At 38.7% G+C, this 26,374-nt stretch overlaps 1 protein-coding gene across 8 annotated transcripts in view; it reads left to right on the top strand.

The window, feature by feature from the left end:
* Positions 1–26,374, top strand: part of LOC121316288 (protein Shroom3-like) — a 118,790-nt gene that overhangs the window by 63,257 nt on the left and 29,159 nt on the right. The window lies entirely within an intron of this gene.

Consider the following 26,374-nt stretch of genomic DNA (forward strand, 5'->3'; position numbering starts at 1 on the left):
GTTTAAATACCTACCTAATCCCAGGCAAGAGACACTAATTCAATCATAAAATAATTAAACAGGTAATCAATTAAATAAAATAAATAAACTAATTACACCTTACCGGGCCGGGTCAGAAATTAACCCTATCCCTGTCAGCCACCAACACATTTTTTCCAGGCAGGGATCTTGCCTTGCCACACTTACAATCTAAGCCCAGCTTTAAAAAAAAAAGCAATTACTGTTCCAGGGTGGATCATGTTTTGACTTAAACAATATGACACGCAAAACAAAACATTTTAAAAATATAAATTGAAAGTAGACTAACGCAATTTAAAACTACTGTTTTCTAAAACATTTCACCAGCGTTTGAAAATCAGCCCTGAAGCAAACAAAATTGATTTGTTGTCACTTTTAGGATAAGTTCCTGTGCCACAGGTTTGCGAAGAACAGTAGATTGGCGTACCTTGAGAAGAGTCCAGAGAGAGGCTGCTTGTATCGTCATCGCCGTGGATACCGCCTGGGTTGCCCTGAAGCCAGGGCCTGAGGCATGTGAGGAATGTTGATGGTATGCTTGAGTGGAGAGCTTCAGAGCGGCCCTCGCTGAACAGATTCTACTGCCATCTGTTGTGAACTGGCAAGTTTCGTAGCAACAGCTTCTCAGGAATGATTTTTTATTAAAATAAAAGAGGAGTAAAAAAACAAACAAGTACACTCTTGAGTAAGCAGGATAAGGCCCGGATACTTTTACACAGTGCTGAACATTAAAAGACGAGGCGTCTTTTTAATATATGGGATGTTTTACTACTTTGTTACCAACAACTGGGGGCTCCACAGTACAATGGGCTCTCACAGTATCTCAGGCTACGGCACTGGGTGCACTAACAGCCTTTTATTTGAGCAAACATGCTAGTTTGGGTACGGACAACCTCCACTGAGCCCTCTTTAAGTAACACTTTGTTAATCTTGTTAAGTGTGAAGATGCTCTGAAAAAAATGTATTCCTTTTTTCAATGGTAAATGTGGGCCAGACCCTGGAATGTAAATGCTCAATTTCTTTGAGATTATGATAATAAGGATAGTAGGTAGATACTGGGGATATCCTGTTGTTTCCCCCCGTTTTATTGGGTTTTACAGCTGTGTTGGAACTGAGGCAAAGAGAGGTCAAGTGGCTTCTCCAAGTTCACAGTTCATTGGCTCTGCCTTCTCTTGAACTTCTTTTAGTTTGAAGTAGGTGCTACATTGTGAGTGACAGGACATTTTGTTATTAGCCTGATATTTCACTAGTAAAAAGTGTATAGTATGATGTAGTAAATAGAGTTTAGAAGATTAGACTTGAAAGAACAGGAGAGATCAGGGTGTAAATTGTAGTTTCTTCAATAATTACTCTTAATAGAGATGACAGAAATGTGCTACAGTCTGAGAGGATCGCATGCAAATCTGAGGATTCTGCTACCATACATTTTACATTGATAGCTGGACATAGAGTTATTTCTGTGATCTAATTTCTGTTGTGAGATTTCATTGGGATCCATCTAAATGTTTGTCAAAATAATTTTACTATGTTTCTTTAAGTATGGCTACATAGTCTACCAATGGGAGTTTTATAGTTATGGATGTCCTTGCTAAATAGATATGTACCCAGTGAAATACACAATATTAGTCTTTAAGAGAAATACAGTAATCTGACTTGTAGGTGTCAGTTTGTTTTATTGTTTTTAGCAGTCTTCAGTTGTTGTCATGTGTTGTCCACATTGTTAGAAAACAGATTATGTTGACCATTTAATTTACATTTACTTTGTTTTCTACACCAAAGGTAAATTTGCCTTCAGAAACACATAGCTTCCTTCTCTTACTTTACAAGAAAACACCAGTTGACCTGACTTATTAAATTTAGACTTATATTATAACAACCTTACTAAATGTATAAACAAGTATTAAAACCATAGAAGACAATACTGCACCTTTAAGCTACTTATAAAGTGATAAACTTAATAACATGTTAGCTTTCAGTAATAAACACTTGTGTGAATGTGACACACGATTTGTTTCTACTGCGTATATTGTACTTGAAGGCACTCTATGGGCTGTGCTGCCGCCTCCTTGTTTAGTTAACCCTGTTAAGTACCTGTCAGCTAAAACAGGTTTGTCAAACCTGTGTTCAAGTAGACCATGTTTGCAGTCACTCCAGGTGTAATAGTAGTTAGATAAATAAATACTAGCAAATTGAAGGAAGTTGCCGTTTATTTTTAAAGTTTTCGCCTCATCTTCAGTTCACTGGGTGAAGGACTGGTTACTTAAACAACAAAAACAAACTGGTGGGAAAATGTAACGATTGCAGAGATAATGCACAAAGGCTGAACTCCACACAGACTACCAGACAGTCACAGACACAAGAGAAAATGATCCCACGGGGAATAAGTTGGCAGGGTTGGCTTCAGGCAGTGGCTGGATGTGGGAGGCCATTAATTATAAGGGAGGGTTTGATCTCCCTCCTGGCAGAAAGAAGGAGGGTTGTGTGTGAAAGCTGAGAGCAGGTGATCACAGCTGGGGAGGGCTCAGTGCCACTGCTAACAGGTACTTTTCTATCAGGGAAAGCCTCTTTGTAATCTGCCTCGGGGAAGAAAAGAAGATGATTTGTGTATCAATTTCCTGAGAACTTGCTCAGTGAGATAGTTTTCTCAATCAGGCCACATTTAGTTGATGAGAGCGGCTGAAGCTTAATACAGTATTCTGTTGAAAATGTGTGTTACTTGAGCATCGCCTGGTAGAGGAATGTTGTAAACTATTATTTTTAAAGAGTGTTTGAGTGTTTCATCGAGTTGTTGTTGTGTTTTAAACTTATATAAAAGTACTCGTGTTTCTGTTTTGTTTTGGCTTAATGTTTTATTGAAAAGGTGTAACACAATGGGTAAATGATTTTCTACAGTATGTACCTTGGTCCTCTACCTAAATGAATAAATAAAGGCAAAAGGTTTATTTCCAAATGCTTTCTTGGTTGCACTCTCTGTTGGCTAAACAGTTGTCTTTTGTTTCTTTTTTTTTATTTTAAACGTTACACCTTTCTCAAGTGCTGGGTGTACGAATTGAAATTTTGGTGATATGAGAAAACGATACAACGAAAAAATACTGGAGCTTACAGTATATCAGTTAACCCTGTGCGTACAACATTTTACACCATGAAAGTTTGTGTATTCACATGCTTATACAGTATGTGCAATTACCCCACTCTGAGATTTATCACGCATATAACCATGCTACACGTTTTACTACACTTCATATGCTTTTCAAATGGCACACACAGAGCACAGTCTGCATCTGCATTGTTGGAATTTGAATCCAGAAAGACTGCTGAGCCTCTGCTGAGGCACCTTGAGTCACCTCAGCTCTTTCTCTTATTGTCCTTTGTAATATGCAGACAGATTTCAAGTGACACAGAAATTAGTATCTAACGATATGTGCTCCACACACTATTATAATCATGAGGCCTTCGTCCTGCCTGAGGGTGAGGTATTGGAGACTGACCTTTGATAAACGGAATGGCTTGGGACGTTTACCACCTGGTGTGTGATTGTGTTGTACATGCAGGAATCAGGATGAATAGGAGATGGAACCAGCTCTTGGTAGATAGTTGATGTTGACGTGATGTACCAGTAATGATAAGCGAAAGTGATTGCCTTGTGTTCAGTTAAAGGGTTTTTTTCGGCATCTCTGCTACATCAAAGAGCTGTCCACAAACCTGCGCTAGGTCTTGTTTATAATTTCAATCAGAAAAGAAAAATGTCTGGCAGCTTCATTGTAATTTTCCGTAGGTTTTGGGTGTAACATTAAAACATTTTTTCACTTCTTTATTTTTTGGCTTTTTTGGGGAAAGAATGCACACCGCAGGTTATCCCCATTTAAAACCCCTCTGCCTAATTGTTTTATGTTTTTTGCTTTGAGAAAATCAGTGGCATTGTTTTGCTTATTATCGTGCATGCTTGTCCTTTTATGGAGCACTGTTTGGTGTCAAGGATCAGATTCTACACAGTATCTGTGCAGGACAGCATCCTGTGTAGATCAAAGTCGTGTCTATTTGAAGCTGGATGGGACCTTGCAGTTGATCAGAGCATGAGTGTTTCAACAAGACCATAGGCTGCCTGACTATTCACTGATCACATTCTCTCTATATTTTAGACACTATGTGGGTTGTCTAACAGTAGCTCATTTGGCAAAAACAGTAAGAAAAGATAATTGAAAATTCCAGTATATTCTGCTGTTCAGTTTGGTATCTAGTTTAGCTGTATTGAACATAGCAGTACGAAAAAAAGTACTTTTTACAGAGCAATGGCACACCAGTGTAGCTGTCAAACTGTCATTTTCAAAGTAAAGGGACATGCCACTGCAAACCTGACTACACAAAAAAGTACAAACCAGCCTGTTTCAATCTTAGACTTAACTAAAAAATGCACAAGGCTGCTACTGCTAACAGTGACCCAGTTACGCAATGTTAAATACCATTCTTTTATCTTTTTGAATCAGGCATTTTGGGTTATTTTTCATGCTATTTATTCACATACCTGAAATTCTGGCTTGTGTCTGGTCCTCAGGCTGTTCTGGCAGGTGATTAGAAAGCTTGAAAAAGAATAACCCTGATCATTTGATTGATTTAGAATGTCTAAAATTATATAAATCCAGCTTGTGTTCTAATTTTTTCAAAGAAAATTTGTATTTTGAACTGTGACAGGATGACACGCCACTGGCAAGCTATTTCTACCAGGAAGGAGGACTCTGACACAAGAAAGCTACGGGTTTAAACGCACAACACAGCACAGCACACCAAACTAACCTCCACCACGAACACCAACATTAATTCAACCCGTGAACACATATTTTATAAACCCGTGGCGGCTGGAGCCTTAATTAATCATTTAAACATTCATTCAATTGATGGCTCCAGCCACATTCTCCCCACACACACACACAGTGCTGTACAAATAAGCCCAGGGCAGGGTGCAATGAGTTAGTGATCCACTTTGCACTGGACTGAAATTTGAAATATCAATATCAAGCTGAAATAAATCATGGTACATGCTTTTTTTACTAGTTAGGTGTTTTTAGTAACTTAAATAAAGCCACTGTACTAAACTGTACTAAGCATTGTAAGGTGAGATCCTGTATGACCAGGGATGCATTACCTACTTAACTAAAATGTATCTCTTAATGTCACAATATTTGTGAGCCACTGAAGCACATACATGCCCACATATATACAGTGCCTATAGAAAATATACACCCCCTTTCAAAATGTTCACCTTTTGTTGTCTTATAGTCTGGAATTAAAATGCATTAAAATTGTTTTTTTTTTTCATTTATCTACACATCCTACCCCACAACTTCCAAGTGAAAAAATAGAAATCTAGAAATTTGTAGAAAATTAATTAAAAATAAAAACTGAAGTAGCTTGGTTGGATAAGTGTCCACCCCCCTTGTAATAGCAATCCTAAATTAGCTCAGGTGTAACCAATCGCCTTCAAAATCACACACCAAGTGGCCTCCACTTGTGTTAAATTGTAGTGATTCACATGATTTCAGGATAAATTCAGCAGTTCCTGTAGGTTCCCTCTGCTGGGTAGTGCATTTCAAAGCAAAGACTCAACCTTGAGCACCAAGGCGCTTTCAAAAGAACTCCGGGACAAAGTTGTTGAAAGGCACAGATCGGGATGGTTATAAAAAAATATCAAAGGCCTTGAATATCCCATGGAGCATGGTCAAGACGATTATTAAGAAGTGGAAGGTATATAGCACCACCAAGACCCTGCCTAGAACAGGCCGACCCTCCAAACTGGATGACCGAGCAAGAAGGAGACTGCTCAGAGAGGCTACCAAGAGGGCAATGGCAACTTTGCAAGAGCTATAGGCTTTTATGGCCAAGACTGGTCAAAGGGTGCATGTGACAACAATATCCCAAGCACTCCACAAATCTGGCTTGTATTGTAGGACAGCAAGAAGGAAGCCATTACTAAAGAAAGCCCACCTTGAATCCTGTTTGAAGTATGCAAAAAAACACTCAGGAGATTCTGTAGCCATGTGGCAAAAAGTTTTGTGGTCTGATGAAACTGAAATGGAACTTTTTGGCCTAATTGCAAATCGTTATGTTTGGTGCTAACCCAACACAGCGTATCACCCAAAGAACACCATCCCTACTTTGAAACATGCTGGTGGCAGCATCATGTTATGGGGATGTTTCTCATCAGCAGGGACTGGGGCACTTGTCAGGATAGAAGGGAAAATTAATGGAGCAGTCCAGAGTAAAACTTGCTGCCCTCTGCAAGAAAGCTGAAACTGGGATGGAAGTTCACCTTTCAGCATGACAAAGACCCAGAGCACACAGCCAAAGCTACACTGGATTGGCTAAGGAACAAAAAGGTAAATGTCCTTGAGTGGCCCAAATTTTTGATTGGATTTAGGTGACCCTGACCTAAATCCAATCAAAACTTTGTGACATGACTTGATTGCTGTCCATCAACGCTCCCCAAGGAACTTGACAGAGCTTGAACAGTTTTGTGAAGAAGAATGGTCAAATATTGCCAAGTCTAGGTGTGCAAAGTTGGTAGAGACCTATCCCAACAGACTCACAGCTATAATTGCTGCCAAAGGTGCTTCCACCAAGTATTAACTCAGGGGGGTGGAGACCTATCCAATTATGATCTTTCAGTTTTGTATTTTTAATATATAATTTTTTTCTCAATAAAAACATTTTTTTTCCCTTAACAGTGTGGAGTATGGTGTATAGATAAGTGGAAAAAAAAATCCTCATTTAAATGCATGAAATTCTGAGGCACTGACACAACAAAATGTGAAAAAAAGTTCAAGGAGGTGTAGACTTTCTATAGGCACTGTATTTTAAGGCATCCTGGCTATAACTGAAGCAACACATATTATTATAATGAATTTAAACAAACAGCCCTCATAACTTAGCATTGACACTTTAAAAAAAAAGTGTAAGGTTTGGCTGTAAAAGAGTCCTAATCAGTCAGTAATTGTTTATCTTGTGATGTGGTGGAATGCAGTTTGAAGCACCTTTGATAGATATGGAATGTGGTTTTGTGTGCTTAGTGGGCAGATTTCTTCACATACGGCAGAGTACAAACCCCAGGTAGAGCTGTGCAGTTGAGAAAACTGTATGGAGCCGGTGCTAAACTGTCCTGTCTTTATAACCAAGAGGGTTCTTGTAACAGACTAATGCTTCTCATTTTCCAGCACAATTACATTTTTGCACCTTTTTGGACATTACCTGCTTCTAGTGAAATATAGCTGCCAGCTATAAAACTGTGAAGTGCTAAATGGAAAACGCAATGATTGATGTCCTGCTGGGGCAAAGCTGTTCCTGGTTTCATATCAAGATTCACATCTTAAGATGTGGGATACTGCTAATCCCTTTTGTACAGACATTTAGCTGTTCTCTTGCGGTTTACGGAATTGAAATATAAAAAGCACAGTAAAGCATGGTACTGAAGAAAATCAGGGTAAATGCATGGCGACAGCATTAGAATTGTGTGGCATACTGCAAAATTACTGTGCAAATGTACTTTGGTAAACCTTTATAAAGGAAAAAAAGGATTCTCACAAATGCTTAGGATGCAATATTTCTTTTTGATGTTTTTATTGTTGTGCGTTTAGCAGTGCAACTGAATGTTTGAAATGTAGATACAGTGAAACCTGAATTAACCAGCCACTGCCTATCTTATGATCTGGCCCTTTGGTGGCTGGTAAATTCCAATTTTAGAGTTTATTCAAGGAGGCTTGCATGTGCTTTACGGGGTTTACTAGCTGGTAAGAGCAGGTGGCTTCGTTGTTTAGGTGGTCAGAAGGCAGATAGCTAATGTTGCTTTAAGGTCCAGTTAGCAGCAAGAGCTTTTTTATGACTAACTGTATTACCCAGTACAGTTAAATTAAGTATTTATCGGTTAAAGCATTACAAATGCTCCCAAGCAGTATAAAATGTCAAAACCTCCTTTTCTTTAATGGTATGCGCCTGTCAGTGGGAATAACCCTTAAAATCACACTAATCGAGGTCCAGTGAAGGAGAAAAAAAAGCTCCATCCATCTTTCAAGTCATTTTGCCTTTCCTACTTTATATATGAAAGCAAATGTTTTGGTATTCAGAAATGCATGATGTGTGTACAGACATGTGGGTGGGGCGTGTGTATATTCCAAGGACCTGGGAAGAATATTCTGGAGCGTGTTGACAAACAGAGGCTCTCTGCTGCTCTGACCTCTCGGCAGTGGGGCGTCCTCGGCCTTGTTCTCGAACACAGAGGACCTGTTGTCCACACAGCAAACGTCTGCTCTTCCGCGCACCCCTAAGGCAACCTTTTTTGACAGTTGATCATTCCAGAACGGCTTTCCCGTCTCCCAGGAGATACAAGGAAGAGAGAATTGCCTGGCAATGTTGATACCGGACACCATTATTGGTAACACTTTACAAAGTAAGCGGTGAGAATTCAAACATGATTATATCTTAAATAATATACTGCTTCCTGTTGAAGTCAGAGTTTCATCAGAGTTTGTTTTTTTCAGTATAGCCAGTTAAGACCAATCAACTGTCAACATACTGAACAGAGGTAGTGAAACAACATCCACAGTAGGCAAATTGCCAGTATTATGTGTTTACTATTGAGTGGGTAAATTACTCGCAGTGGAAAATATAGGCCAGCGATGAAAGGTGGTGATATTGTAATAATATGAAAAGGAAGAATGGGTTCAATAAACAATGAATTTGTTAGAAAACAGTCATAATGTCCATCAGTGCATTTCAATTGACAAAACATTTTTTTTAGAAAATGGGCAAACCAAGAACAAATGTTCCACTTATCATTCTGCATTGGGCATATAATCAGTTGCTTGGGTACCATAGTACTGGAGGCATTTAAGGAGTGTTAAACTGCTAAGAAATGGCTCCAGGCGTCATGTATTTATCAGTCAGTCCCACTACTTACTGGACTTGTGGGCCTGGTTTCTTTGAGTACCTTATTTCCCATCTTTTAAAACTACTTTGGGCTTATATAATATAATGCACACTGTAGAACACCAGATAGGTATGCAAGTACATAGACACATATATTGGAGGCAGTGTGGGCCAGTGGTTAAAGTCCAGAGCTTGTAACCAGAAAGTCATTAGTTCAAATCCCACCTCTGCCACTGACTGACTCACTGTTTGACCCTGAGTAAGTCACTTAACCGCCTTGTGCTCCGTCCTGTGGAAGAGATGTTAAATCAATGTCCTATTGTATGTGACTCTGCATATAATGCACAGTTCACAGCCTGCCTCTGTAAGTGCTTTGTGATGGTGGTCCACTATGAAAGGTGCTATATAAAAATTAAAGATATTATTATTATACTGTACTTAAAATGAGAACACAAGTGCAAGAACAAATAGGGGTCCGTTTTATACTGTATGTACTGTATATCCATTTCTACAGTTTATTGTTTAGAGTGCTGCACTACTTGTTCTTTTATAACCTGAAAAGGCCTAGGCTACTTTCTTAAGTGTGAATTCCTTTATTGTCTGTTAAAGAAAGCTAAGGGGCACACCCATTTCTGGAGCTCAAGCAATGAAATTCCATGCGCTATGACAGCAATACTATTGTGTTACACAAGGGCCCTGTGACAAGATTAGTTTGCATAACAAAGCATCGTATAAGGAAATACAGTGAGATGAAACTGCTTTTGTGTTGTATTTTGTACCTTAACTTTGCCTTTATTTTACTGTGAAGTCACTTGAGTAGAAGACATCAAAACCACATAACGTAAACACGCCGTAGTGTTAAAAGTCTTATCCCATTAAAGCTGCTTTCAAGGAAATGCTTATAAAATCATTAAAACAGGAAAAGCTTTCTGTTATGGAATTATTCTTTAATCTAGGCAGAGACACAGTAAAGTGTCTAAAGAGGGTTTCAGGACCAGTTAGCAAAAAACTAAAGCATTTTAATCAATTTCAGGAGCTACAACATTCAGAAATTACTGAATACATTTGTATCCGCTGCTACAGATCTATCAAATCATGATCTATAACTTTTAATGAAATAACTCTATTTAATGAATTAATACTACAGTGCTGTCCACTAGCACTACAGATTCATATAATACACACGGCAGTACGTACTATAGGATCATACAGGAAACTATAGTACTCTGTACTATTAGACATTCTCTGTATTAGCAGTTACTGTTTTCGTTTCTCTTGGCTAACGTGATTTCAGCATGCCAGTGGACTGTTTGTTGTAGAAGAATTTTACTGAGAATTTTAGCAGTAAAAAAAATAAATAAATAAATAATCTAATTTCTGAGTTGTGGTAGTGAACACACTCTGGTATGTGAGTTGCAGAGAATGCATCAGCTGAAACATGAAGCTGTTAAACTGTAGATGCTTCTGCCAAACACACAGAGCAGAGCAGACAGTACTTTCACTTGATATGGTGGTGTCTATGTGATAGCAATAAGGGTTAGTGAACGTGAACATGTGGCGGTTCTAATGAAGCTATTGTTATCAACATCGAAACTTTGACACTGTGATATCAGTAAGGTACTAAACTTATTTTGGAACCATTTTTAAGAATGAAATCTCTGTTTATGTTAGTGCTGTGCTGACAATACAGAACATGGCCAGAGTTGCATTGGTTGCCACAATCATAGTTACCTGGTATGCTGTTTACATAAAGCACCTACTTCATTCCTTGCTGTATGTTACCAACAGAAACACTACACATATGTTTGAGCTACAGAACTTCAAAAGGCAGGGATGGCTTTCATATAATGTATAATAATGACTCAATAGTTTTGGTGTGTCACCTTGACAAACACTAAAAAGCCAGTAACAGTATATATGGGAAAGCTGATAAAGTGCTGTGTTCAAGGGCATACAGAGCCTGTCAGTAAACTGTTCATCTGCCTCAATTCAGTCTGACGCTAACAAGATATTTCAGGTGGAATGTTATCCAGCCTTTACCTGTTGCTCCGCAGTGTCCTGTCCCTGTGAATATGAAACAATGCATTTTAGAATTCTAGGTTTTCCAACCAACCAGCAATATTGATTCATCAGCCCACTTTCCTGCTAAAATCCCATGTTGTTAACATGCTAACTATACAGGATGATCTCTAACCTTACTGGGTAGTATTGGCCACATTCCATGGGATTATTCATTAAACAAGTGCTGGTGATACATTTTTGTGACTTAATTTATTATTTAAAAATATATATATAAATAACCATTTCACCGACAAAAATAACCATTTCACGATTCGAGCATTTATAAATGATCAAAGAACGAAATGAAAGATTATTTCGGTCTTTGAGTAAATTATTTTGTTCAACTTGTGAAATGGAAAATACCAAACAAGCAAAGAGCGAAACAGAAAAGAAGAGACAGCTCTTCGGTCTTTGAGTAACGCGAGATAATCAAATTGCAAAATGCACAGTCCCTGAACAGATTTTGAAGATGCTGCTCAATCTGCGAATAGCAATTAATTGCGGGGTGTGAAATGAACATACAACCAGTAAATTATATTTATGAGATACTGTCACTGATTCATTATTGGATGTATTTATTATTTATGCAGGAAGTTAACCCAATGAGAACCTCATTAGGAAGGGGGGTTGTTGTAAGCAATTTACAAGGTTAGTGATCTCAAACAGTAAACTCCAAGCTAGTTTGAAATAATGTTTGTAATGTTCTCACCTTGTTCTTTAGGAAATACAGTTTTAGAGGAAAAAATGAACACAATTAAAAATTGTTTGTTTTATTCATATTATAAGACTACTGAATACACGGTATTTAAACTGCAAAATCAAATGCCAATCCACGCTTGTCTAATCATTGTTTTTTAAGCGAAAGAAAGAAAAGTATGCTTATACACGTTTAATATTCACATAAATCATAAGTGGTGAGCTATCACTTTTTGGAAAAGTGCCACGCCTATGGAATAAAGACGGAGACTGCTTTTTGACAACAAGAAAACCTTAAATGTTTTTTATTTTAGATGATGACCACTTTGGTAAATGAACATTTTCAAAAGAAACAATATTGAGAGCGCCACTACTTTGATTGTTTAGATAATAACAGTCAGGCCAAATTTAAAGTAGTTCAATCAAGAAACCATAATGAGAGCTCAGTTTTTAGATTTTAATTTAGATTTAGGAACATACAAATCATTATATTTGTATTTGGTGTTGCAAGGCTTGCTGCTGTGGCATTTAGAATTGCGGTGAACGCCCTTACGCACACAGTAGCACTTCTTTGTTTGACAAAAATGAAGCCTTACATAGCCCCAGATTCAGCTTGCTGCTGTACAAAGAGAACGTTTGTTTTCTGTGGGTACTTCGTCCAAATTAAGAATGAACTATCGGACAATTGAAATTCAATTTGACTTTAAAGGTGTTCCAGTGATCCTCCAGCAGACCGAAGAAGACGTCTCTCTTCTTTTCTGTTTCGTTTTTTGTTTGTTCAGAATTTGAGCACAATAATTTACTCAAAGACCGAAATAACCTTTTATTTCATTCTTTGATAATTTTTAAATGCTTATATCGTGAAATTGTTATTTTTGATCAAATCCTGACTCCTGAGTGTAACATATATATCAACTTATTCATTGTTTTATGAGTCCTCCATAGTTGCAAACGTTTTCTGAATTCAGTGTTTGTAACAAATACCAGTTTGAATTCCCTTGCAAGACTTTGATACAACCAGTTCCTTAATTATTTAATTGAACTTCAGCAGGGTCCTGTAATAGACCTACCCCTGGTTTAAAGTACACAAAGCAAAGGTGTTGGGTATTCAGTGTCTTGGCACCCCCATGGAAATTCCAGCACTGGTGTATGCTGGTGGAAGCTGATAAAGCTGTCTTATACTGAATCTGGCTATAAAAATCCCTTCACTGTAATAGTCTAAAGTCAACTGTCTCTTGTCCTAACTAACCAATTGGCAGTCCTTGTCTGGTATTTTTATATATCTGGTCTCCCAGTAAGAAGCCAGTGATTTTCTGTTCTGCTTGCCTTTTCTGAACTCTTTTGTGAAGAGCTCATCAGTAGGGTTTCTCTATACGTAAAAATGATGTTTCTCTTTTCTCTCGGATTTGGTCTATGCAAGACCTGGCAATATACATTCGTAGCTACCTGAATAATAACTTATATTGGGGGGGAATGCTGGACTACAATGCATTCCAGCCACAACAAACAGAAGACATTGCTTGCCTGAAGGAAAGGGAGCATTCCCACTGTCAGTTCATTTGTGAAATTAGAGCAGTTAGAGTAAACATGATTCATCCTCATTACTGTCCCTGACCTTGTCTTAATATGGAAATCTCTGATTGGCTATGTCACAGTTTGTAATGCACAACCAGTAGCCAATGGGCTTTCAATCTGCCTTACTGTTGATGTGTTTGACCAAAAGCACTTTTTAAACATGATGATGATGATCCTGTCAGTGCTATAGGTGTCAGACTCAAAGTTCAATGAAGCTTGAAAGTTTGAAACAAGTTAAGGATACCTAAAGCCCCTACAATTTGTTGTTTTGTAAATGTTTTGGGTGATTTATGCTTCCATTAATAAAATTGAGCAAGCTAAGCTTTGAAAATCGGCCAGACCCTTGCAGGTTTACATTAAAAGTCTAATTTGAAATAGTACTGTAAATAACAGCAACTTAAAGAAATGGTATAGTATTTGTGGGATCAGAGTCATGATCTGCCTATTTGATCTGTGCTAACCATCTGGATATAAGTTTGTTTATTTCTTATGTCATGCCACAGCGGTCACACCTCAAACTTAATGTTCAAAGCTGAAAGCAGCCAGTGCAGCCAGTGCAGTATTGTATTCACACCACTCTGTCAGTTGTCAAATCAGATGGTATTAAAATTCTCAGTACAGTGGTGTTGCACGTACAGTGATGTCAGTGGTGTAGTTTACTGTGATGGGAGAACAGGAGACACGAGTAACTGTCACTTAAGAGAAGAGATTTTAGTCAAATTTTAATAATTTTCTGACTAACCAGTATTAGTACTGCAGTGAGCCAAAACAATGTTTATGTCCTGTAAAAAAAGCAAAACAACAACAAATATATATATATATATATATATATATATATATATATATATATATATATATATATATATATATATATATATAGTATATTTTGTGTACTGTAAACTGTGGAAACACCCCCTTACCTGGATCCAAACAGATAAATATGCTGCCAGCTATCCCTGTTTAAAACTGCGTTGCCTGTTAAAAGCAGATTTTACTTTTGCAGTGAGTGCCATAGAAAGATACTGGTACCGTAATGGAGTTTCTTTTTCTTATGAAGTGACATGGAAATTGATGATGAAAAGGGCAGTAACAGTAATAACATTGCACATGCAAACAATATACTGTAGATATTGATTAATCTTTAAGTGAATAAACCATTTCTTCTTTTTTTTTTTGTACAGTACCTGTAGGCCATTGTGACAGGGTCTTCCTCGAGTCACGCGTGTGGGTAGCCGCTGTTCAAGCATACAGAGAGATTTCAGGGAAATCTGGGTTTGAGTTCAGGAACATGTGACCCTACAGGAAGTGGGTGCACGTCTCAGTAAGTGAGTGTACATCTCAGTAAGTGAGTGCCCATCTCAATAAGTGAGTGCCCAACTCAGTAAGTGAGTGCCCATTTCAATAAATGAGTGTACATCTCAGTAAGTGAGTGCACATCTCAGTATCTTCCACCAAGCTATGCATTCAGCTAACAGCACTTGGACTCCACTGGCAATGAGATGTTGCACCTTTATTTTTTTAACATGGGTTAATCAGAACTATTAGAAGGGTTCAGACTGGGAGGTGTTTTTAAAAGACTCTATTTCAACTGAAGGAAACTGGCTAACCACTGTGCTCGTGCTTTTTGCTAAATGGTATATACACAACCACCTTCTTTTTTAAGCAGCTTGCAGGACCAGCATCACCCCCGTTTACTCATGATTGCCATATGCGACTAAGTACAAGTACTGTATGTAATGTTTAATGTTACTGCAGCTCTGTCATTGCACTAGACATGTCCCACCAAACAGATTTGTACTATTTCTAGTGCGTCCTTTTGAGTTAAATTGAGGTGCTTGTTAATGAAATACTGCCGTCGTTGAAATCATTAAAAGAGGAGAACTTTGACAAAACTAACTCAGTGTGCGAGTCTCTTAAGGCTTGGGCTTAGGCATAATGTAACATGTAAACAGTCGATATATTTAGATCCTCTGCTGTTATGACCAAAAAAAGAGTTCTAGAGCCCAGTTACAGACCCACTGTTAAAAGAGAAGCTGCCAGCTGGGTCTGGAGCAGCAGTGGTGTTTGGAGAGCTTGCTGGCTTCACTGTGTTTGTTTATGAGGTGGTTCACTATGAACTTTCTTTTAGATATGATTGTGTTACTGTGACTGCAGCCACTGTTAACACCTCCTGATGTCTTAGTAAGCAGCATTTCTATAACAGGGAGTGAACTGTTAAATCCACAATTTAAAAAAGAAATATTTCTCATAAACGTTCTCGTCCTCCACACACATCCATTTAAAATCCCTATTAAAATAATCTTAGTGCATTAGCTCGGCAGGAGGTATTTTATTGTTGTTTGATTCCTGACATTAAACCACCAGCTCTGAGGCTCTGAGGAGTATTGCTGTCTTGATTAATTCCAATGAACTGACTTGGGTCAAAACTGGTGTGTGGGCTTCAACAAGAGTAGATCCGGTATATGTCAAAAATGGTTTGAAGTTAAGAGTTTAATGCAAGGTGGTATTTTTGTTTCCACAGGTGAATGGGTTAACACAGGCAGAGCTAATTGCTTTTAAATAAATCAGGGCCTGTGTCTGTACAGCTCCTGTAAATAACACAGCGCTTTTCTTTGAAGTGTCTGTTCTGTTTCAGCTCTCTGGACTGCCACTGTGGAATCCTCCCAGCAGCTTTACAGCTTGAATAAAAAACAGTGTTCCCTGTTCAGCAGAAGCACCCAGAATGACTGGAGGAAAAAAAAACAACACCATAAAAAAAAGACCTACATTTAATTTATTAGTCTGTCTCCGGAATTTTGGCAGAGTTCTGTTTTCTTAAAGGTCAGGCACTGCAGTGCCACAGTCTCTCATGGTCTCTGCTACCATGAATCTTCAGCCTTCTTTCTTGTGTTTGACTCAGTGCACTGAACTGGAATGACTTGGTGAATTCTGACTTCAAAAGCCAGTTGTCTTTTAATCTAGTTATTCTATTCAGAGTGGAGAAATTTAATTGTGAGAAGGGATCAGAAAATTCTTCCTGTCTGTCTGCCTGTCTTATTTTTTCTGTTTAAGTTATCTTGCTAGAATCTCCTCTCTGGTGCTGTATGTTGCAATCCCTGGCAGGAACAGAGCTACAAATCTGAGGGGAGAAAGTAGTGCTTGTATATAACTGTGGGGGGTAATATTAATAAATTGAGCAATTGCTTTAGCCCCCAAATGGCCCCTGTTGGCACGAAAGTTGCATAACCTAAAAGCGCACACACGCATATTTGACAACTTGAATGAGGTTGTTGCTTTGGCTGCTTGTTATGACAAAATGATGCAATATGATGACTGGTGTATCAGGGCAGAGGCTGGACCTCTTAACCACTGTAGATGTAGATGGTCTCCATGGTACTGCAGTGTGAGCTGAGCACCTTCATATACTTCATAGATCAAGCGATGCAATAATACAGGCATCACCCTAAGAGCTGCTCTGGGATTACCTCCTTTATTATCTTGATAAACTCTGCATTGAACATTGCTTTCTAATCCACTGGACAGTACAGAGGTTCCACAAAATGAGGTGGACAATACCAGGTTCAGAGCTATTGTTACTGGCTTCAGGCTATCTACTCTTATTGTTTGTTTCATTTTACTGTTTTATTAGGACTGATTGTGTATCTCCCTCTGTCTGACGCTCTTTGACAATCTGCATGTTGAAAACAATACCTGCCTTCAAATTTTTATCGTACCCTGCTAGCCTACAAATACTTCTGGAATGCTTGTATACATACGTTGTACATTTTCATGGAATGTGAAGAGATTGGATTTTACAGAATGGTGTATTGATGGAGATTGAAACGTGTTATCAGACTGAAGCATTCTGGAACAAATACACTCAAGGTACTGACAGTAGAAGACCAGATGAGATTAACATTGTCAGCATAATGAGACTCAAGGGACAATGTCAGCCTACTGAAGCCAGATGCTTGCTGCTACGAAAACCATGTGAAAACAAAACATATGTAAATCTGGGTATGCTGTGGCTTGTATTTAATTGTACACAATTATATGTATGTGTATGGTTTTGTCTTTTGACATGATGTCTTCATGCATTGTAACCAAATGAGTAACACTAGATAGAAATACAGGGAATATATTTAACCAGCAAAGTGATCTGCTGCAGGGTTCTCCTAAAGTTGTTCCCGTTGTCACACAGCACGATCACCCCAAACATCTGCTACAGCACTCCATGGGCAGGTGACAGTTGAAATGATTTATCTTATTCCTAAGGATTGCTTACCAGAAGTTCTACTGCAGCGGAAGCCTGTTGTACTTTTCCAGGCACGTTACAGCAGGAGAGTAAGCGGCAGGTTCTGATTAGCGTGTCACGCTCCTTGCTGGCTCAGTCTGCTGCCCTTCTTCTGCCTCGGCTCCTCTGACACACTTTATTATGGAACGTGTCCCTGTTTCGTTGTGAGGAAAGCTCATCGCTGATGGCTGCTTAATAGGATTTGGCAGCCATTCATCGGGTAAACAATTTGGCATCAGTTACTTGCCTGAGTTTCTTTTTTTTTTTCTTTTGCCCGAGCAAGAGGTCAATCACTAAGAAAGTATCCGCTTCTCCATACAGTGAGCTGTGTGAATACGGATTAGATTATTTAAAAAAAGTTGTTTACTGCACATTAGAACTTCCATCCATCAATCGGGAAGCTCCATTTCAGGGCACTCACAGTAAATCATTGCCTTTACCTTACTATGATGTAACGATATGCAAGTATAGAACACAGCAATGATAGAACCTGCTTAACAATGTTCCATATTGAACTCCACATTGGGACTATGCAATGAGTATTAACAGTAACAGTGTAAACAGAATGACATGGATGGCTTTATTTAAATGATTTAAAGGAGGGCAGTATTAAGATCAGCCACTGTTTTAGATCAGTTCAATAAACCCCTATCTCCGTGTAATACAGTCTGTCAGTTTTTGGAAGTCACTAAGCTTCTTGTTAGTAGACATTAACATTCTTATGAGCAGAAGATTCATTAAACTGATGGCCTATCAATTTAATCCCATTAAAGATGGGTTTGAGGTATGCATTAGATACTGGGCTTTTGCTGGAAAAGGCTCTGGTTTGAATAAATATGGACTGGTCAAAGTACCAGTGGAAAAAATGTCACTCCAGCTGTGTTTGGAGGGGGTACTTTTGCTCTGCAAGTGGGGTGATGGTTTGTCTATTATCCTTAAAGAAGAAAGACACAGTAGAGATGCACAGAGAGAATCAAAACAAAGCTGCTTCTTAAAGCCTGCTCCTGTTTGTCTATGTGGTCCTGTGTAATCCTGGGGACTAATCTACCGTAAATAAATACACACCAATGAACCACATCATTCCTTTTCAATACTTCCCAATGAGCCGCATTCCTTTACCTGTCCTTGTGCCGGTAGTCACTATACGTTCTTCTCCAGGTTAGAGTATTACAATTTTACCATGCTGAATGGAATTAAAACTATTTATTTGGGAGGGTCCCGAGTGGCGCATCCAGTAAAGGCAGTCTGCATGGAGTGCAGGATGCACCCCATAACCTGGAGATCCCTCCCTGGTTCAAGTTCAGGTTATGTCATTGCCAATTGTGGCCAGGAGTTCCCAGGGGGCACCTGCAGGTCTGCTGTAGAAGCCACTGGTGGCTTTGCTGTAGACCTGCAGTGTGAAAAAAGACAGCTTGGCAGGACACATTTTGGAAGACACCTGTATCTGCTGCCATTTTCCAAGTCAGCACGAGGTTGCAGTGGTGAACTGGGATAAAAAATAATAATCGGGCATTCCAAATTGGGGAATAAACCAGGGTATAAAATCATTGGCGACAACTAAATAACAAAACAAAAAAAAAACAATGTATTTATTTAATACTAAGTAAATTTGTTATTAAAAGCATAACAGTATAAAATGGCAACGTCTGTCCAGCCATGGGGACCTGGTAAAATTATTATTATTTTTTTAAGGTTTTTTTTTTCTTTTTAAACCAGTTTACAGCAATTCTGGAATAGTTGTTAAATGTGGGTAAAGGGTTTTTTTTTTTTTTTTTACTTACTATCTTATACAGTAAGAAAATGGATTTTAAAGTATTTTTTATTTCCTGCTTCACTGTAGCTGCAGCCTATTACCCATCATGCAGTGCCGGCTGCTTCAGGTAGCATTGCTTAATTCTAAACCTCAGCCAGTCAAGTTCCAACTATAGCAGTCACTATTCTACTACATAGTAGAGGATCTTGAAGCTCACAGCTCTAGCAGGGATGCAGTGTCTAGGTGAAAGGGGATTGATCCCTTCAGACTTCACATTTTGATTTCTGTAGAATTATGAATCAAATCAACAGCAGACTCCTGCCCAGATAAGCAAACAACAATATTATTTTTGCTCTTTTTTTTTTTAATCCTCTCACCCGTCTTGTTATTTCAAACATATTGTGTCGGTGTATTCCACTGGCACAATGATTTGGCAAACTGAAATTGTGCACTAGAGTGTCTGTCTTAGTTTACTTTAATCCTCTGGAGCAAAGTAAGGATTAGTCTTCACTTCCAACACAAAGCCCAACTTTATTTTCCTTCATAATTTCCATGCCAGTTTTCAGGATTCCCGTTTTCCTCAACATGAACTCAAATCCTGGTTAATTCTCTTGTCTGAAGTGGGTGTTAAACTGAGAGGCTTGGGTTTACATGGTTGACAACACTGAGTTGGATTGGGTTCTTAGCAAAGGAATCTTGGACATGTTCCAAATATGTTTTATAATAGTTAAAAAAATGTGGTTTTTACATAACACATCGCAGTTATAACAGATAGTCATTTACAGTGGCTCTCAAAAGTATTCACCCTCCTTGGACTTTTCCACATTTTATTGTGTTACAACATGGAATCAAAATTGATTTAATTAGGAGTTTTTGCCACTGATCAATGCAAAAAAGTCTGGAATGTCAAAGTGAAAATTAAAATCTACAAATTGTTCTAAATTAATTACAAATACAAAACAGAAAATAATTGATTGCATAAATATTCACCCTCTTGATTCAATATTTGGTAGAAGCACCTTTGGCAGCAATTACAGCCATGAGTCTATTTGGATAAGTCTCTACCAGCTTTGCACATCTGGACACTGCAATTTTTGTCCATTCTTCTTTGCAAAATTGCTCAATCTCCGGCAAGTTGGATGGGGACCTTTGGTGAACAGCAATTTTCAACTCTTTCCACATATTCTCAATTGGATTGAGGTCCGGGCTTTGACTGGGCCACTCCAGGACATTGACCTTTTTGTTTTTAAGCCACTCCAGTGTGGCTTTGGCTGTATGTTTGGGGTCATTGTCCTGCTGGAAGATGACTTTTCTCCCAAGTCCCAGGTCTCTCGTAGACTTCAGGTTTTCCTCCAGGATTTCTCTGTACTTTGCTGCATCCATTTTGCCCTCTATCTTTACAAGCTTTCCAGGCCCTGACGCAGAGAAGCATCCCCATAGTGTGGCTGCCACCACTCCATTGCGCCAATCATAGCGCTTATCATTGAGGCCAAAAAGCTCTATTTTGGTCTCATCAGACCATAGAATCTTCTTCCACTTGGTCTCAGAGTCTCCCACATGTCTTCTGTCAAACTCTAGCCGAGATTGAATGTGAGTTTTTTTCAACAATGGCTTTCTTTTTGCCACTCTCCCATAAAGGGCAGTTTTGTGAAGCACACGGGCTATTGTTGCTATATGCACAGTGTCTCCCAGCTCAGCCATGGAAGACTGTAACTCCTTTAGAGTTGCCATAGGCCTCTTGGTGGTCTCCCTGACTAGTGCCCTTCTCGCCCGGATACTCAGCTTTTGAGGACGGCCTGTTCTAGACCGTTTCACAGTTGTGCCATATTCTCTTTCTTAATAATGGACTTTACTGTGCTCTGGGGGATATTCAATGCCTTGAAAATGTTCTTATATCCTACCTCTGATTGGTGCTTTTGAAGAACATTATTCTGGATTTGCTTTGAATGTTCTTTTGTCTTCATGATATAGTTTTTGTTAGGAAATGTACTAACCAACTGTGGGACCTCCCAGAGACAGGTGTATTTAACCTGAAATCATGTGAAACACCTTAATTGTACACAGGTGGACTCCTTTCAACTAATTATGTGACTCTAAAAACAATTGGTTGCACCAGAGCTTATTTAGGTGTGTCATAGCAAAGGGGGTGAATACTTTTCTGTTTTATATTTGTAATTAATTTAGAACAATTTGTAGATTTTATTTTTCACTTTGACATTACAGACTTTTTTATGTTGATCAGTAGTAAAAACTCCTAATTAAATCCATTTTGATTCCATGTTGTAACACAAGAAAATGTGGAGAAGTCCAAGGGGAGTGAATACTTTTGAGAGCCACTGTACATAGCTCAATTTGGTTTCCATTTATAGTTCCCATTTCCATCAATTTACTTTACTGGCTTTCTGTATTTGTGCCTGAAGGTATTGAAAGAAGGGCTGCCATGTCTTATGAAACGCTGCTATTTTGTCTTTCATTTCATATCTGAATTTTTCATGATGTAATATATATATGTCAATTCAGTAATCCAAATTTGCGATGTAGGCGTACTTTCCTTCTACCAAAACTGCAGTAAGATGTTTTTTGACTACTAGTAAACTATATGCTATAGCATGTTGTTCAACTCTTGTCTTATTAGTTAAGCAATTAGATGTGTCAAATATTATTAATAATGGCTCTGGTTCAATTTGAGTGCTGTAAATTGTGGATAGAACTTGAGATATTATTATCCAATAGTCCTGTACCTTAGGACACTGCACGTAACTATGAAGCAGGGTGGCTTCAGTCAACTTACATTTGTCACATATAGGGGATATGTTAGCGAAAATCTTATGTAATTTACTTTTAAAGTAATGCAATCTATGTAAGATTTCAAACTGGATCAAGCAGTGTCGAACATTAATGGAACAGGTATTGATATATTCCAGGCAAATATCCCACATGTTTTTAGGGATTTCTATGTCTAGATCTTTTTCCCAAGCTTGCTTTATATACTCAGAAGTAATTATGGTGTTATCATAAAATGCATTATACAAGTGAGATATCAACTTCTTTGCACACAGTGACACTGCCAAATATTGATCTAATATAGAACACTCAGCTATTTCAAACCCGGGAATGTGTTTCTGTACATAATCTCGTATCTGAAGATATCTGAACAATGGATTGTAATATAGGCCGAACTTCCTTTTCAACTGTTAAAAATAGGCAAAAACTCCATCATTATACAAATCTTTGATTAATGGGATACCAGCTGCAGGCCATGTCAGAAAGGCCTTGTCTAAGATAGAAGGTGGAAAAGAAGGGTTGCCAGAAATGGGTAAAATATGTGCTATTGTACGTATAGAGAAATGTTGTTTAATCTGTTTCCACACCCAAATTATGTTGTAATTTTTATGTATTACTGTAATAATGGCTTCTGTCATTGATTGTGGGAGGTGTTGGGTCTGATATGCATGAAGAACATTTTTTGTAAATAAGGGGATAGAGTAGTATTACATTTTTATAGAGTTCAGAAGGAAGTCCATCTGGGCCTAATGTTTTGCCAGGTTGAAGTGATTACTTTATGTTTGTTTGTTTTTCAGAATATTGCAGGTTTGTTTTTGATATCCCATGTGATTTATCAGTTGGAGTGAGTTATTATTTTAAAATCAGATGCCCTCTTTGTGCTGTACACTGCAGAGAAATGAACTTGGCATGTGGAAACAGTACTATTACCACAGATCATAGAGGGTGTTGTATCCGATACCCCTTTGTGTTATTGCATTACCTGTAATATGGTCACAATTTGGCTCAAGGAGGAGGTTTGAGTGTTGATGCATTGAAACCAATAGAATGCTTCATTTCCCCAGGGACACGACACATTCACAGATGAGATCCTTCAATTTGGTTAAGAATGTTTTATTTTCTCCACATTATACCCTTCAGTTGTAAATATGTGTCTGCTCAATTTGCTGCTCTCCAAGTTTTCAGAATGAGTGGTTTACAAACCCATGAAAAGCCAGAGTGGTGATGTATGGGCTACTTAAAATACCACAGGGATCAGAGTGACATAGCAGTTTACAGTTCAGAGCTCAGATATATTATGTAGTTTTCCTTGTCTTAAAAGAGTTGCCACTGTTGAAGTATGCAAATCACGTAGGTTTGTATTGTTTGTGCTCCAACTAACAGAGCAGTGACTCTTACAGTACAGTTACAGTGGCTTGCGAAAGTATTGACCCCCCTTGGCATTTTTCCTATTTTGTTGCCTTACAACCTGGAATTAAAATTGATTTTTATTTGGATTTCATGTAATGGACATACACAAAATAGTCCAAATTGGTGAAGTGAAATGAAAAAAATAACTTGTTTCAAAAAATTCTAAAAAATAAATAACGGAAAAGTGGTGCGTGCATATGTATTCACCCCCTTTGCTATTAAGCCTCTAAATAAGATCTGGTGCAACCAATTACCTTCAGAAATCACATAATTAGTTAAATAAAGTCCACCTCTGTGCAATCTAAGTGTCACATGATCTGTCACATGATCTCAGTATATATACACCTGTTCTGAAAGGCCCCAGAGTCTGCAACACCACTAAGCAAGGGGCACCACCAAGCAAGCGGCACCATGAAGACCAAGGAGCTCTCCAAACAGGTCAGGGACAAAGTTGTGGAGAAGTACAGATCAGGGTTGGGTTATAAAAACATATCCGAAACTTTGAACATCCCACGGAGCACCATTAAAGCCATTATTAAAAAATGGAAAGAATATGGCACCACAACAAACCTGGCAAGAGAGGGCCGCCCACCAAAACTCACGGACCAGGCAAGGAGGGCATTAATCAGAGAGGCAACAAAGAGACCAAAGATAACCCTGAAGGAGCTGCAAAGCTCCACAGCGGAGATTGGAGTATCTGTCCATAGGACCACTTTAAGCCGTACACTCCACAGAGCTGGGCTTTACGGAAGAGTGGCCAGAAAAAAGCCATTGCTTAAAGAAAAAAATAAGCAAACATGTTTGGTGTTCACCAAAAGGCATGTGGGAAACTCCCCAAACATATGGAAGAAGGTACTCTGGTCAGATGAGACTAAAATTGAGCTTTTTGGCCATCAAGGAAAACGCTATGTCTGGCACAAACCCAACACCTCTCATCACCCTGAGAACACCATCCCCACAGTGAAGCATGGTGGTGGCAGCATCATGCTGTGGGGATGTTTTTCATCGGCAGGGACTGGGAAACTGGTCAGAATTGAAAGAATGATGGATGGCGCTAAATACAGGGAAATTCTTGAGGGAAACCTGTTTCAGTCTTCCAGAGATTTGAGACTGGGACGGAGGTTCACCTTCCAGCAGGACAATGACCCTAAGCATACTGCTAAAGCAACACTTGAGTGGTTTAAGGGGAAACATTTAAATGTCTTGGAATGGCCTAGTCAAAGCCCAGACCTCAATCCAATTGAGAATCTGTGGTATGATTTAAAGATTGCCAGCAGAACCCATCCAACTTGAAGGAGCTGGAGCAGTTTTGCCTTGAAGAATGGGCAAAAATCCCAGTGGCTAGATGTGCCAAGCTTGTAGATACATACCCCAAGAGACTTGCAGCTGTAATTGCTGCAAAAGGTGGCTCTACAAAGTATGGACTATGGGGGGGTGAATACTTATGCATGCTCAAGTTTTCTGTTTTCTTGTCTTATTTCTTGTTTGTTTCACAATAAAAAATATTTTGCATCTTCAAAATGGTAGGCATGTTGTGTAAATCAAATGATACAAACCCCCAAAAAATCAATTTTAATTCCAGGTTGTAAGGCAACAAAATAGGAAAAATGCCAAGGGGGGGTTTCGCAAGCCACTGTACATGCCTTCAAATGATCAAGAGTCAAGTGTCTGAACTCAAAAAGACCAAGGACAGAATGGGACTACTTTTTTGAGGAACAAAGGTTCTTAGAATAAGCCTAAATAAGAGACTGGGGCAGGCAGCTCTGGGGTCCTTGGAAGTTGGAACTCATTGAAGTTCTACAGTATTATGAACACTCCATTGCCGCCAGCTCAGCCCAGTCAATCAAAGGAACCATCACGCTTCTGAGAATAAAAGATCCTTTGGATGGACGTAAAACCAAGGTCCTGTTGTAAGTGACTCTGCAGCAGCAGTTGTGATGCATAGTTACCCCCAGTCGTGTCCTAAACTGGACATTAAACATGAGTTTTGGATGTAGAGAACTGCTTCATCAGTTACGATACAATGAAAGTTGCTTAAGTTATTAAGAGTGTGGGAATCTGGGGGAATATGAAGGCATTCACCTCTCTGTCTGCATTTCATACAGTGGATAAAATCATGGTAATCTGCTGCTTTGTGTTACTGATGGCTCTAATTTTTAATTTACAGTCATAGCGGGGGGGCATGTCACTGACATGTTTGTTCAGTACCAAAGTAACCCACGACATTGTGACAGCAGCCAGGGTTCCCACAGTCAAGTCCTGTGAGCACAAGCGAGTGTGTGTGTGTGTGTGGTAACACTGAACAAGGTGTCTTGACATCAATCACTCTATAACATGGGATGCCCTTCTTTGTGTGCAAACCCACCGTAATCTTCCTCTTGTTAACAGAGTTGGGTTTAAAGTTGTTTCTTTATTGCCTAATCATTTGAGCTCCTAATGTCACTAAAGCAAGCATTTTCTGTGGCTGCTGACTGCTAATGTGATGTAGCAGTTCCAGAAAATGAATGTGATGACACCCAAGTAACAAACGTCAGGCCAGTGCATTTCATTGTGTATTTCCTACCTAATGCATACTGCTTGGCCAGATTTGTGTTGTAACAGAAAACCTTAATTGATGCTGCATATTTCCACTTCAACATACTTTTTGGATTCACATTGCATATTTAGAATATTCCTCCGGTCTTTAAAAAATTAAGTTCAATGGGCTGACGAAAGACGAAAGTTCATTGAAAAGCTACATCTGTTGGTTAAACTGAGATTATTCCATAACTTTAAACATACAAAGTGATGATTGTATTGGTCTGTGATCATTAATTTTAACTATTTTGAAAGTGTTTAATTTCAAAATTCCAGGTTAATTTTACAAAATATAAAAACCAAAGCAACAACTTGGG

This window comes from Polyodon spathula, chromosome 1, assembly GCF_017654505.1.
Source record: "Polyodon spathula isolate WHYD16114869_AA chromosome 1, ASM1765450v1, whole genome shotgun sequence".
Taxonomy (NCBI): domain Eukaryota; kingdom Metazoa; phylum Chordata; class Actinopteri; order Acipenseriformes; family Polyodontidae; genus Polyodon; species Polyodon spathula.